This window comes from Amia ocellicauda, chromosome 4, assembly GCF_036373705.1.
Source record: "Amia ocellicauda isolate fAmiCal2 chromosome 4, fAmiCal2.hap1, whole genome shotgun sequence".
Taxonomy (NCBI): domain Eukaryota; kingdom Metazoa; phylum Chordata; class Actinopteri; order Amiiformes; family Amiidae; genus Amia; species Amia ocellicauda.
The window spans coordinates 17,810,184-17,824,119 of record NC_089853.1 but is presented as its reverse complement, the minus strand read 5'-3'; positions in this window follow the sequence as shown (position 1 = coordinate 17,824,119).

Sequence of the window (13,936 nt, the reverse complement as noted above, 5' to 3'; positions counted from 1 at the left end):
AAAATACCAGTTATACCTCCAGTTCTAATAAGCAACAAATGCAAAGAAGATGCACTGACATCATAGGTAAGAGCTAAAGGAAGGGGCCATAGGGGAAATCACAAATAAACAACAGCAATGTATTAGTAAGCAATAGAATGAAACAGGAGAATAAGCTGTTAAATTGTTTTATATATATATATATATATATATATATATATATATAATACACACACACACACACACACACACACACACACTGAGTGTTAAAAACAATAGGAACACCTGCTTTTTCCATGAAACAGACAAGGTGAATCCAGGTGAAAGCTATGATCCCTTGTTGATGTAATCTGTTCAATTGGAAATACCCTGGAATAAAAATGCATTAATATATTTATATATACACATGCTACCCCTCAAATTCTAAGTGAAAACAATGTTTTAGTAACTTGTAGAAAATGTATTCAAATAAAAAAACTGAAATAGCTTGGTTGGATAAGTGTCCACCCCCCTGTAACAGCAATCCTAAATTAGCTCATGTTTAAGCAATCACCTTCAAAATCACACACCAAGTGTGTTAAATTGTAGGGAGTTCAGGATACATTCAGCAGTTTTCCTTTGCTGGGTAGTGCATTTCAAAATAAAGACTTAACCATGACCACTAAGGAGTTTTCAAAATAACTCTGGGACAAAGTTGTTGAAAGGCATAGAGCAGTGGGTGGGTATAAAATAAATATCAAAGGCTTTGAATATCCCTTGGAGCATAGTCAATTTGAAGGTGTATGGCACCACCAAGACCCTGCCAAGATTAGGCTAGCCTCCATCCTGAACGAAGTTCACCTTATCAGCATAACAATGACCTGAAGTACACAGCCACACCTAAGGTACATTTTCCATACAAAAGATAAATGTCCTTGAATGGCCCAGTCAGAGCCCTGACTTAAATAAAATTGAAATCTTGGGGCATGACTGCTGTCCATCAGTCCACCCCAGGGAACTTGAACAGTTTTGTAAAGAAGAATGTTCAAATATTGCCAAATCTAGGTGTGCAAAGTTGGTAGAGACCTCTTCCAACAAACTCACAGCTGTAATTCAAAGTGTGCTTCTACCAAGTATTAACTAAGAGAGGTGGAGAATTATCCAATTATAATTCCATTTTGTATTTTTAATATATATAAATATATATTTTTACAATAAACATTTTTCCCCTAAACAGTGTGGTATGTAGAAAAGTGGGGTCCATGACAATTCGCCCCCGACAATTCGCACAGTGACAATTCGCACAGTTCCAATTCGTCCCCGCGACAGTTCATCCCTGCATCAATTCGCCTCCATCATTATACGTTCTCCACTTGAGCATTGTAACCATGGGTGGATTCACTTATTGTAGAGCCATAGAACACACATATGTGTATATATAGTAGGCAGGCTATATACACTCACCTAAAGGATTATTAGGAACACCATACTAATACTGTGTTTGACCCCCTTTCGCCTTCAGAACTGCCTTAATTCTACGTGGCATTGATTCAACAAGGTGCTGAAAGCATTCTTTAGAAATGTTGGCCCATATTGATAGGATAGCATCTTGCAGTTGATGGAGATTTGTGGGATGCACATCCAGGGCACGAAGCTCCCGTTCCACCACATCCCAAAGATGCTCTATTGGGTTGAGATCTGGTGACTGTGGGGGCCAGTTTAGTACAGTGAACTCATTGTCATGTTCAAGAAACCAATTTGAAATGATTCCACCTTTGTGACATGGTGCATTATCCTGCTGGAAGTAGCCATCAGAGGATGGGTACATGGTGGTCATAAAGGGATGGACATGGTCAGAAACAATGCTCAGGTAGGCCGTGGCATTTAAACGATGCCCAATTGGCACTAAGGGGCCTAAAGTGTGCCAAGAAAACATCCCCCACACCATTACACCACCACCACCAGCCTGCACAGTGGTAACAAGGCATGATGGATCCATGTTCTCATTCTGTTTACGCCAAATTCTGACTCTACCATCTGAATGTCTCAACAGAAATAGAGACTCATCAGACCAGGCAACATTTTTCCAGTCTTCAACTGTCCAATTTTGGTGAGCTTGTGCAAATTGTAGCCTCTTTTTCCTATTTGTAGTGGAGATGAGTGGTACCCGGTGGGGTCTTCTGCTGTTGTAGCCCATCCACCTCAAGGTTGTACGTGTTGTGGCTTCACAAATGCTTTGCTGCATACCTCGGTTGTAACGAGTGGTTATTTCAGTCAAAGTTGCTCTTCTATCAGCTTGAATCAGTCGGCCCATTCTCCTCTGACCTCTAGCATCAACAAGGCATTTTTGCCCACAGGACTGCCGCATACTGGATGTTTTTCCCTTTTCACACCATTCTTTGTAAACCCTAGAAATGGTTGTGCGTGAAAATCCCAGTAACTGAGCAGATTGTGAAATACTCAGACCGGCCCGTCTGGCACCAACAACCATGCCACGCTCAAAATTGCTTAAATCACCTTTTTTTCCCATTCAGACATTCAGTTTGGAGTTCAGGAGATTGTCTTGACCAGGACCACACCCCTAAATGCATTGAAGCAACTGCCATGTGATTGGTTGGTTAGATAATTGCATTAATGAGAAATTGAACAGGTGTTCCTAATAATCCTTTAGGTGAGTGTATATATATATATATATATATATATATATATATATATATATATATATATATATATTTATTATTATTATTATTATTATTATTACTATTATTATTATTATTATTATTATTTATTTATTTATTTATTTATTTATTTATTTATTTATTAGCAGATGCCCTTGTCCAGGGTGACTTACAAAATATAAGAGCAATACAAAGTGCAATAATACAGTGCAATTCTAGGCATAATACATTTTACAAATTCCAAGTGTATATGAGATATACAGTAAACAATATATAAGGTCTTACATCCTAGATTGTAAAAGCTGATCAGTGCAGACAAGATGTTAGGTCACAGTCAAGGGCTGAGGGAAAGGGAGATAGGGGAAATCAAAATAAACAATACAAGTACTAGTAAAGCAAGGCAAGTAGTATGACAAAACATTATATAAGTGCTATGGTACAGGAGAGTAAATGACTAAATTACAAGTACTGTCTGAAAAGATGCGTCTTCAGTAATCGCCGGAAGGAGGTCAAGGACTCTGCTGTTTTGACTTCAAAGTGAAGGTCGTTCCACCACTTAGGGGCCAGGGATGAGAAGGAGAGGGCTCTGGAGAAAGGAGAGTGCAGAGGAGGCAGAGTTAGCCTTTTGGCACCAGAAGACCACAATGGTCTAGAGGGGATGTATGGAGAGACGAGGGTCTGCAGGTAACTCAGTGCAGTCTGTTCGAGGTGAGGGACAGTGTCTTGAACTGAATTTGTGCCGCTATCGGGAGCCAGTGGAGGGAGCGGAGCAGTGGAGTAGCGTGTGTGAATCGGGGCAGAGAAAATACCAGACGAGCCACAGAATTCTGGATGAGCTGGAGCGGCGGGTAGTAGTTGCAGTAGTCCAGGCGGGAGAGGACCAGGGATTGGATGAGCAGCTGAGTCGAGTAGTTGGTGAGGAAGGGACGGATTTGGCGTATGTTGCTCGGGAAGAATCTGCAGGTGCGTGTCAGCATGGTGATGTACCAAGTGAAGGAGATCACAGGATCGAGGGTGACGAATGAGGAGAAGGTGGAGTAGAGTTTGCGGGGGTTGTTGACAGAGGATTCAAAGAGTGATTGGAAGTAAAACTTCTTGGCTGAGGTGAGTGAGGAGGAGAATGTGGACAGTAGAGAGCGGTAGAGTTTGAGGGCAGCTGGGAGTTTGGACCTCTTCCACTTCTGTTCAGCGGCACGCAGACTGGATCGGGTTGAGTGGAGAAAGGAAGAGATCCAAGGCTGAAGAGGGGAGGGACGGACAGGACGAGACGTGAGAGGACAGAGAGAGTCAAAGGAGGAGGTGAGGGAGGAGAACAAAGAGGAGGAGGAACAGTTAACAGACAGATGGGAAAAACAATCAATGGAAGTTAAGAGAGTGAGAGCAGTGGAGGCAATGGTGGAGAGGGAGATGGAGTGGAGATTACAGTGGAAGGTGACAGAGGGAGTGGGTGGGGTGGGGAGGGAGGGGAGAGAAAGGGAGAAGGAGATTAAGTTGTGGTCTGAGATGTCCAGGGGTGTCACGGAGAGCATCAAAGGGGAGCAGCGAAGATGAGATCTAGCTGTCGGCCTGCCCTGTGAGTCGGGGGAGATGGGGAGAGAGAGAAGTTAAAAGATTGGGGGAGGGGAAGAAATCCGGCAGAGTGGGAGGGGTTGGAGAGGTGGATGTTGAAGTCTCCCAGGAGGATGGTAGGTGAGGACAGTGAGGGGAGGAAGGAGAGAAGGAAGTCAAGTTCATCCAGGAAGGATGCAAGTGGACCGGGAGGACAGTAGAGAACTAGAAGGAAGAGGTGAGAGGGAGAGGCGAGTTCTACTGCGTGGAATTCAAAGCTGTTATTCATGATAGAGGACAGAAAGGGGGGGACAGAGAAAGGGAGAGCAGGAGCCCTGTTCCTCCACCCCGCCCGGTAAGAAGGGGGGAGTGGGACAGGACAAACAGAGAGGATAGGGCAGGAGGGGTGGTTGAGTTCTCAAGGGAGAAATGGTGGGAGGCGAAGGCGGAGATGAAGTCATCTTTGTTGGAAGCTGAGTGGCAGTTCCACAGGCCTCCAAAGAGGGGAATAGAGGGGAGGGAGGAGGAGGGGAGAGGCAGGGAAATGAGGTTAGAGGGATTAGGGAGGCAATGTCATGCAGGTGCATGACGAGAGGAAGGAGAAGGGCAGGACTGGAATCGGAGAGATTGTCATGGCTGCCCGGTGTTGCTGTGCAGTGTCTCCTCGCTGGAGTCCCACAGCTAGAGTCCCTGCCCTTTGGAGATGGGGTCCTTCGGAAGGGGGCAGTGAAGGCTGCTGGTGCAGAGGTCCAGGGGGCTATTAAATACTCCACCTGTAGCTAATTAGGAGGATACATACCTGCATATATAAATACACACACACAACTATTTTGTTTTATTTATTATAATGTATGTTTTTAATTGATAAATTAATTTGAGTAACCTAAACCTAAGCCTTCTAATTGTTATTTCTACTCTGATACCATTAAACTCCAGGAAATTATATATTTAAAAAATAGAAAAATAATATACACATAAGAAAATGACTAATACTGATCAGGAATCAAACCTGGATCACCAGGTTCACAGCACTGATATACAACTTTAACATGAAACCTATTTTAAGTAGCCTGCAGCAGTCACTGCCTGCTGTCATTACTAATTGTATAAAACTTAATTATTATGGTCTCAAATTACTGTATCAATTAAAAACATACATTATATTAAATAATACAAAATAGTTATGTGTGTATTTATATATATATATATATATATATATATATATATATATATATATATATATATACAGTTAGGGAAAAAAGTATTTGATCCCCTGCTGATTTTGTATGTTTGCCCACTGACAAAGAAATGATCAGTCTATAATTTTAATGGTAGGTGTATTTTAACAGTGAGAGACAGAATAACAACAAAAAAATCCAGAAAAACGCATTATAAATTGATTTGCATGTTAATGAGTGAAATAAGTATCAATCAGCAAGATTTCTGACTCCCAGGTGTCTTTTATACAGGTAACGAGCTGAGATTAGGAGCGCTCTCTTAAAGGGAGTGCTCCTAATCTCAGCTCGTTACCTGTATAAAAGACACCTGTCCACAGAAGCAATCAATCAATCAGATTCCAAACTCTCCACCATGGCCAAGACCAAAGAGCTGGAATGGAAGAATGGAAGAATGGAAGAAACACAAAATAACTGTCAGTCTCCCTCGGTCTGGGGCTCCATGCAAGATCTCACCTCGTGGAGTTTCAATGATCATGAGAACGGTGAGGAATCAGCCCTGTACTACATGGGAGGATCTTGTTAATGATCTCAAGGCAGCTGGGACCATAGTCACCAAGAAAACAATTGGTAACACACTACGCCGTGAAGGACTGAAATCCTGCAGCGCCCGCAAGGTCCCCCTGCTCAAGAAAGCACATGTACAGGCCCGTATGAAGTTTGCCAATGAACATCTGAATGATTCAGAGGAGAACTGGGTGAAAGTGTTGTGGTCAGATGAGACCAAAATCGAGCTCTTTGGAATCAACTCAACTCGCCGTGTTTGGAGGAGAAGGAATGCTGCCTATGACCCCAAGAACACCATCCCCACATGGAAACATTATGCTTTGTGGGTGTTTTTCTGCTAAGGGGACAGGACAACTTCACCGCATCAAAGGGACGATGGACGGGGCCATGTACTGTCAAATCTTGGGTGAGAATCTCCTTCCCTCAGCCAGGCCATTGAAAATGGGTCGTGGATGGGTATTCCAGCATGACAATGACCCAAAACACACAGCAAGGCAACAAAGGAGTGGCTCAAGAAGAAGCACATTAAGGTCCTGGAGTGACCTAGCCAGTCTCCAGACCTTAATCCCATAGAAAATCTGTGGAGGGAGCTGAAGGTTCAAGTTGCCAAACGTCAGCCTCGAAACCTTAATGACTTGGAGAGGATCTGCAAAGAGGAGTGGGACAAAATTCCTCCTGAGATGTGTGCAAACCTGGTGGCCAACTACAAGAAACGTCTGACATCTGTGATTGCCAACAAGGGTTTTTGCCACCAAGTACTAAGTCGAAGGGGTCAAATACTTATTTCACTCATTAACATGCAAATCAATTTATAACTTTTTTGAAATGCGTTTTTCTGGATTTTTTTGTTGTTATTCTGTCTCTCACTATTAAAATACACCTACCATTAAAATTATAGACTGATCATTTCTTTGTCAGTGGGCAAACATACAAAATCAGCAGGGGATCAAATACTTTTTTCCCTCACTGTATATATATATATATATAGTTGTCAGGGATGAATTGACATGCTCCCAGATAAGTGTGTGGGGGGGAGGGTAATTTTGCATGCGTGAAACTGAGGCCCTGACGCAACAACGTTAGATTTTAGTTTTAGTTTTTGACTCATCAAAGTAGCCACTTTTTGCAGATATAACAGCTGAATACACTCATGGCATTCTTTCTACAATGGAAATAAAATATTGTTCAGAAAGTTCTTCCCAACACTGTTGCAGAAGTTCACACAAGTGTTTAGCCATCCAGCTCAATAGGGTTTAAGTCTGGAGACTGTGCTGGCCATTACATGGTTTGAAGCCTACTGTGTCGTTCTTTTTTTCTAAAGTAGTTCTACATAGCCTGGAGGTATGTTTTGGGTCATTATCTTGCTGTAGCATGAACCCCTGACCAACTAGGTGTATACCACAGGGTATTGCATGGCGCTGCAAAATGCTGTGGTAGCCGTTTTGGATCAGTGCGCCACTCACTGTGCAAGTCGCCGACTCTGGATCCAGACCATCACGCTTCCCCCTCCATGTTTGACAGTTGACAGTTTGACACACTGAGGAACCATCCTTTCGCCTACTTGACGGCATACAAAAAAGTGAAATTTTGATTAATCGGTCCATAAGACTTTCTTCCAGTCTTCAGTAGTCCACTGGCGGTGCTTCATGGCCCAGGCAAGCCTCTTTTCTTATTTTGCCATCTCAGCAATGGCTTTCTTACTGCCACCTGACCTGTCAAACCTGCAGCTTGAAGTCTTCCCTTCACAGTTGTCCTGTGAGCCACCTATCACGCAAGCTGAGAATTCTCAGAAAATTGTCTTCTGGTTCTGTTGTGGCTTTGGGCCTGCCAGACCTCTTCCTGTCAGAGTTTCCTCCAGTTTCCAAGTGCCTTTTGATAGTGTAGGAAACTGTACTCACTGACACATTGGCTTTCTTTACAATTTCTCTAAAGGAAAGACCTACACTTTAAGGGTTATAATGGTCTGTCTTCCTTTGTTAATTGCCTTTTTCTCGCTGTTATAATAGCAATATAATACTTCCTGCAGTAGAATACTGTCCAAATAATGCTTAAGAGGGTGTAATAACACAGTCTGTTCAACACTGCTTTTATTCAGACGGAGGGTTTGTAAGTAATCAACAAAAGTTGGGACACCTGTAGGAATTGTTAGCATCAAGGCTTAATTTACTTCCATTGCTGCAGAACAGCTGTAAGTTGATAACCCATTACTTGTTCCCTTAAAAAGGTCTTTTTTTATAACTCAGTTTTTGGTAACCTAAACTTTTTTTTACCTCTGGCAGTTTACCGCTTACTGTTGTACCATTTCAGGTTATTCACTGGACTTCTTAAATGTCAATAAAAACTGGGGTGGTATAAATGATTCTTGGCCCACAGACTTCCGTAAAACATCTAATAAGAACTAGCACCCTGAAAGGAAATGGTACCGTTTTCACTGACAGTGGAGAATAGAATAACACATGTTGCTTGGTTACTGTATGTGATAAAAGCTTCTACTACACAGCTCTGCTCCTGGATGGCAATAGTCCCCTAGGTTTACTTAATCTTTTAACCATCAGCAGCATAAATCCTGTAAATAAGGTTAAATTGGCACACTTAAGCAAATATTTAGTTCAATTATAACATTGAGAGAACAGAGTGAACGAAAAACAGGAGCTAATGCTGCTCTTGAGAATTTGGGTTGTGGTGTAAAAACTAAATAATTTGTTCTTGTTAGTCTTATTAAAAGCTGTACATTCTGGTGTTTTGTATGAATATGAATCGACACAGTGCACATTAGAGTGATTTTTATATTAGTTATCTAGCACAGAAAATATGTTTCATGGGTTTCAGTTTTGGGCACCAAGATCCAGTCCCTCTCCAAGATTATGTTCTCAGCCTGAAGACACCGAATTGAATCGATACAGGTTATAAATGAGGGCATCAGCAAGTAATACTATACAGAGTTGCACCTCAGAGACAGATGAGAAAATTGATTTGGTTTAGTGGTGAAAGGACATGCAAGCAGAAGAAAACAAACACATTAATGGCAATGTCTGCCTTATCTGGTTACCAGCAGCTAATTAGCCCAACCGCTTTTTATCTGGACTTTTCCCTGGAAGAGCACCGGAATTTACCGGAATTTACAGAATGCAGATGACAATGTAGATGAAACAGAAGAAATTAAGTGCTAGGTTACAACAGATCATATGCAAACAAGAGTTGGCATGCAGGAAGTGTTATAACCTATATGTCTTTTTTCAAGCAGTGACTACTATAATGGAGGCATTATAAACACCCTCATTAGGACATTGTCCCACTATGTTTTTGTGTCTTGTGGACGTCTGGAGTAGGGGGTTGAACAGTTCACCTGATGAAGTCGGAGCAACATCTTCCTTGGCCTGAAATGCATCCGAACAATATCTGACATTCTACTTGACTCTCTGTTTCAGTTTAGAAGATGCTCATATACAAGCCCAGTAAAACAATAAAAAAATGCCTCTGAACAGAGCTCTGAGAGTTGGGCAGTATACAGGTAGGTCCCTACATATTTGGACAGTGACACAACTGTCACCATTTTGGCGTTGTACGCCACCACAAATTGTTTTGAAAGGAAACAATCAAGATGTGCTTTAAGTGCACTGTGAATCAGATAATATAGCCCTGAACACTTCAGAATTCATCCTGCTGCTTTGAAGTCACAGCATCAATAAATACAAGGGAACCAGTTCCCCTGGCAGCCATACATGCCCATGCCATAACACGCTTCACAGATGAGGTGGTATGCTTTGGATCATTAACAGTTCCTTCCCTTCTCCATACTCTTCTCTTACCATCATTCTGGTACAAGTTGATCTTTGTCTCATCTGTCCATAGGATGCCGTTTCAGAACTGTACACGGTTCTTTAGATGTTTTTTGGAAATCTGGTCTTCCTGTTTCCTGTTGGCATCTTGTGGTAAACCCTCTGTATTTACTCTAGTGAAGTCTTCTCTTGATTGTTGACTTTGACGCAGATACACCTACCTCCTGGAGGGTGTTCTTGATCTGGCCAACTGTTGCGAAGGGGTTTTTCTTCACCTAGGAAAAAAATCTTCTGTCATCCACCACAGTTGTCTTCTGGGCCTTTTGATGTTCCTGAGCTCACCAGTGCATTTTTTCTTTTTAAGAATGTACCAAATAGTTGATTTGGCCACATCTAATGTTTTTGCTAACTCTCTGATTGGTTTTGATTTCTAAGGCAAAACTGAAGGCACAATGCCCCAAGAACTGGCAGAGCATCACCAGGGAAGAAACCCAGCATCTGGTGATGTCTATGGGTTCCAGACTTCAGGCAGTCATTGACTGCAAAGGATTTGCCACCAAGTATTGAAACTCACAATTTAATTCATGATTATGTTAGTCTGTCCAAATACTTTTGAGCCCTTACATTGGTTGGGACCACATATAAAAATGGGTGTAATCCCTACACCGTTCACCCAATTTGGATGTAACTACCCTCACATTAAAGATGAAAGTCTACACTTAAAGAAAATCTTGATTGTTTCCTTTCAAATCCATTGTGGTGGTGTACATAGCCAAATGAAGTCAATTGTGTCACTGTCCAAATATTTATGGACCTAACTGTACAAGAAAAGCAAATTATTGTCACACAAAGCTGAGACTTTTATGTGTAATATACCACTTTTCTTTCCCACTCTATGATTTGAGAATCGTATTTGGCAATGCAAAAGTACTTGCAATGTACATCTCCTTGCAAACAGATCTGTGACCTGCTTTTCAAAATCAGTTTTATTAGTTATCCAGTTATCAACTAAGAGGAAGCAACAGGGAATCATGGAGCAAACACAACAAAGAATGCAACATTATCTCATACATGATAATCACTGCTTGTTCAATTTCCATCTGTACCTGTACTGCATAAAGAGCATTAAGTACTATAGTAAATATGGCTTGGAAACATGAATCATGAAGGCATGTTGAACCCAAGGCAGTGCAGGTAAACTTGTAAATGTGTGTCTTTGTGTTCAATCTGTTGTTAACATCTTGCCTTACAAATAATCAAATAATCACTATAGGTTTTAGTCATCAATCATTCCAAGAAGAGATGAAATGTGACAGTTTGAGCTTGGCAGTTTTTGTGATAGTTAACTAAATGGAATAGGGATGTATTGAAACTCCAAAAACACTAAATATTATCTAGAGTCCCATCTGTATATTTCAGGTTTTAGTTCCTAGTTTTTGCTGTTCTCAAGCTTTTTATTTCAATCTTTTCTTATTTATTATGTTTTATTTTTTTCTCCTTCACTAACACACAGCTACTCATGGAACAACCCTCAGCTTCACCACTGTATGAGAACTAAGAGGCACTTTCATGTTGTAAGTGCTATCTACCATCTGCAATTTTCCACCCCGTCTGCATTTTTTCTGATGTGTGTGTTTTTTTAGGCAAGACACGTGTCCTTGCAGTACTGGAGAATTTCTAATTCAAGTAAATAAAGACAAAACAATCTCATCAGGTTTAACAATATATATATAAAGGTGCCCTGTATGATTATTATTTTAAAAAAATACAACCTCACATCTATCCATGTAGTGTTTTGCACGATAACAATAACACAAATATTGAGTGAATGTACTGGTTCCAGGGGGATTCCATCAAAATTCTGTTAGTTCTGAAGAGGAGCTATAATAATACTTCCTTTCAGACTTGTGGCTTTTTGTTTTCACACAGGTTAAAAGAGATGGTATATTTTTGCCTGGCTCCTCTCATCACAGATACCTATATAGGGGTGCATTGTACTAAAGAACTGTGTAGTGAAAGAATCAAACATAACAGCTTCTCCGGGTGACTGTACCACACACCTATATATTTCTGCCATTTTTTATTGCTAACCAGAAATACATTGCATTTACCAATTACACACTGAATATGCCATGTTTCTGTGTAGGTCTGGTTATTATCTAGATCTGTTTGTGTCTTCACAGCAGTGTATGGACTTCTCTCAGTGTTTTCATATTATCAGTAAATGTACTTCTGATCCAGGAGTAAGAAGTGCAAAGGGTATATCCCATAACCCTGCTGGACTGTTTTCACTGTATCCATCTACAAAGAGCACTACTTATTTCTACTGATTTATGTTTAAGAACTAATCTCAAAAAAGTATGACTATCAAATACCGTCAGAAGTCAAATATCTCTCTTTTGAAATTCTTGCTGAATATTTATACCAAATACCACTGCCTCATAAACACTTCATGTTTATGCATTATTTTTGAGCCAAGAAGTCTGCAATTCCCTTGGTTATTAACATTTAGTTGCAGATATGGGGGCTACAGAAATGGTAGTGAGTTGACTTGATGGTGTAAGTGAGGGTTTTAGGAAAACAAAATAATGTGTATTTTCACATCACGTATTTTCACATGTATTTGCACAGCTAGGCTAGAACACCTCTTCTATGAAGATTAACTGCAGGTGAGATACAGGGAGAGTTTAAATACATTACAGATTGGGAGAATCATTTAATGTGATTTTATGTTATTGCACTATTGAAATAGGTCATGTTTAACATTAGCCAAAACTGGTAGGCAGGCAAAAGGATTTATGTTTTCTGGTTCTATAGCTGTCTCTGATCAGTCTCAATCTTTTGTATACTGGTTCTGTTGCCACGTTTTCAGTCATCTGAAGAAGTTATGATTAATTTCCCTCATTTCCTCAGAAGCTCTGTGAGAAATAATGAGTTGGGTCTACAACATCAGCCCTTGTGTTTTTGAGAGCGATACAGACTCATTTAAACTAAAGGGGAAGTGGATGAGGAGAAATTAGTGAAGTACTGTTTCAATGCAGCTGCAATGCATAACAGAATCATAAAAGGGGTAAGCTTTTAGGCTAATTATACCTTGCTAGATAATCTATGCCACCTTATTTTTGGTGTTTTGTTGCATTTTTTCTTAACAGTTGGAACTGGTGCACCAAATTATCACTTTTGTGTCTTTAAAAGGAAACAGCTGGAATTCTGCCCTGAAAATTCCAGTGCAAAACCTTGGAGATAATTAATTCATAATGTTTGACCAAGGAACTTGTATAAACATAAAATCACTATTGCATTATCTACTACATGGGCTTTTAAAAAACATATGCATCCTTGGTTTCAATGAAGCAAGGTTTTCTGCAGGTTGAACTTGATTTTGTTTTCTTGCTTTTGGTGAAGTCTGCAGACTCCAGGACACAGCATAGACAATTATATGTGTATATGTGTGTACAGTTATGATAACAGATACACAGATGTGCATGCATACAGGCACAGGCAGCGAAAAGGTTACAGAGGGCAAGGATGTAGGCTAATTCGTGCCCCTGGAAGCTTTGAACCATACTATTTAGCCAGTGGGTTGCTTTTCATCAGTACATTTCTGGCAGGAACAAATACACAATACAGACACGTTTTCTAAAAATATGCATGGCATACATAGTCTACATGAACTAAACAAAGAAAAAAGTATTCACTTTGTGTTGATAGAAAGGCCACAATTAAGTTCATGACTTGATTTAGTATAAAGAAAATACATAATACATAAAGAGAAACTAGAGGAGAGGGAGACACACGAAAAAACAAGTAGGCTACACACAAATTCAGACATTCATATATTAACCAATAATGCTTTAATTGCTACCCATTAAAGAACAGAGACATGAGGAGCGTTTAATTAGTTTCATTTTATATTCCTGAGTGATGTAATTGCGTAATTTAGCCCCCTAAAACATCGTTTTAATTATATTTATTATAATAGGATTTTTATTAGATCTTGAAAAGGGAAAACAAAATAGTTGAAAAATGAATCTAAATTTTACAACTCCACCCCAACCCCAAACAACAACAACAAACCAAAAATATGCAGTCGAAATATATTAATCTCTTATTAGCACTGTCGTGCTCTTATATATATATATATATATATATATATAAAGGTTTTATTTCAATAAAGCAACATATGTAATCATACATGATTACAAAGAACGCTACTAGGGAAATACTAAAA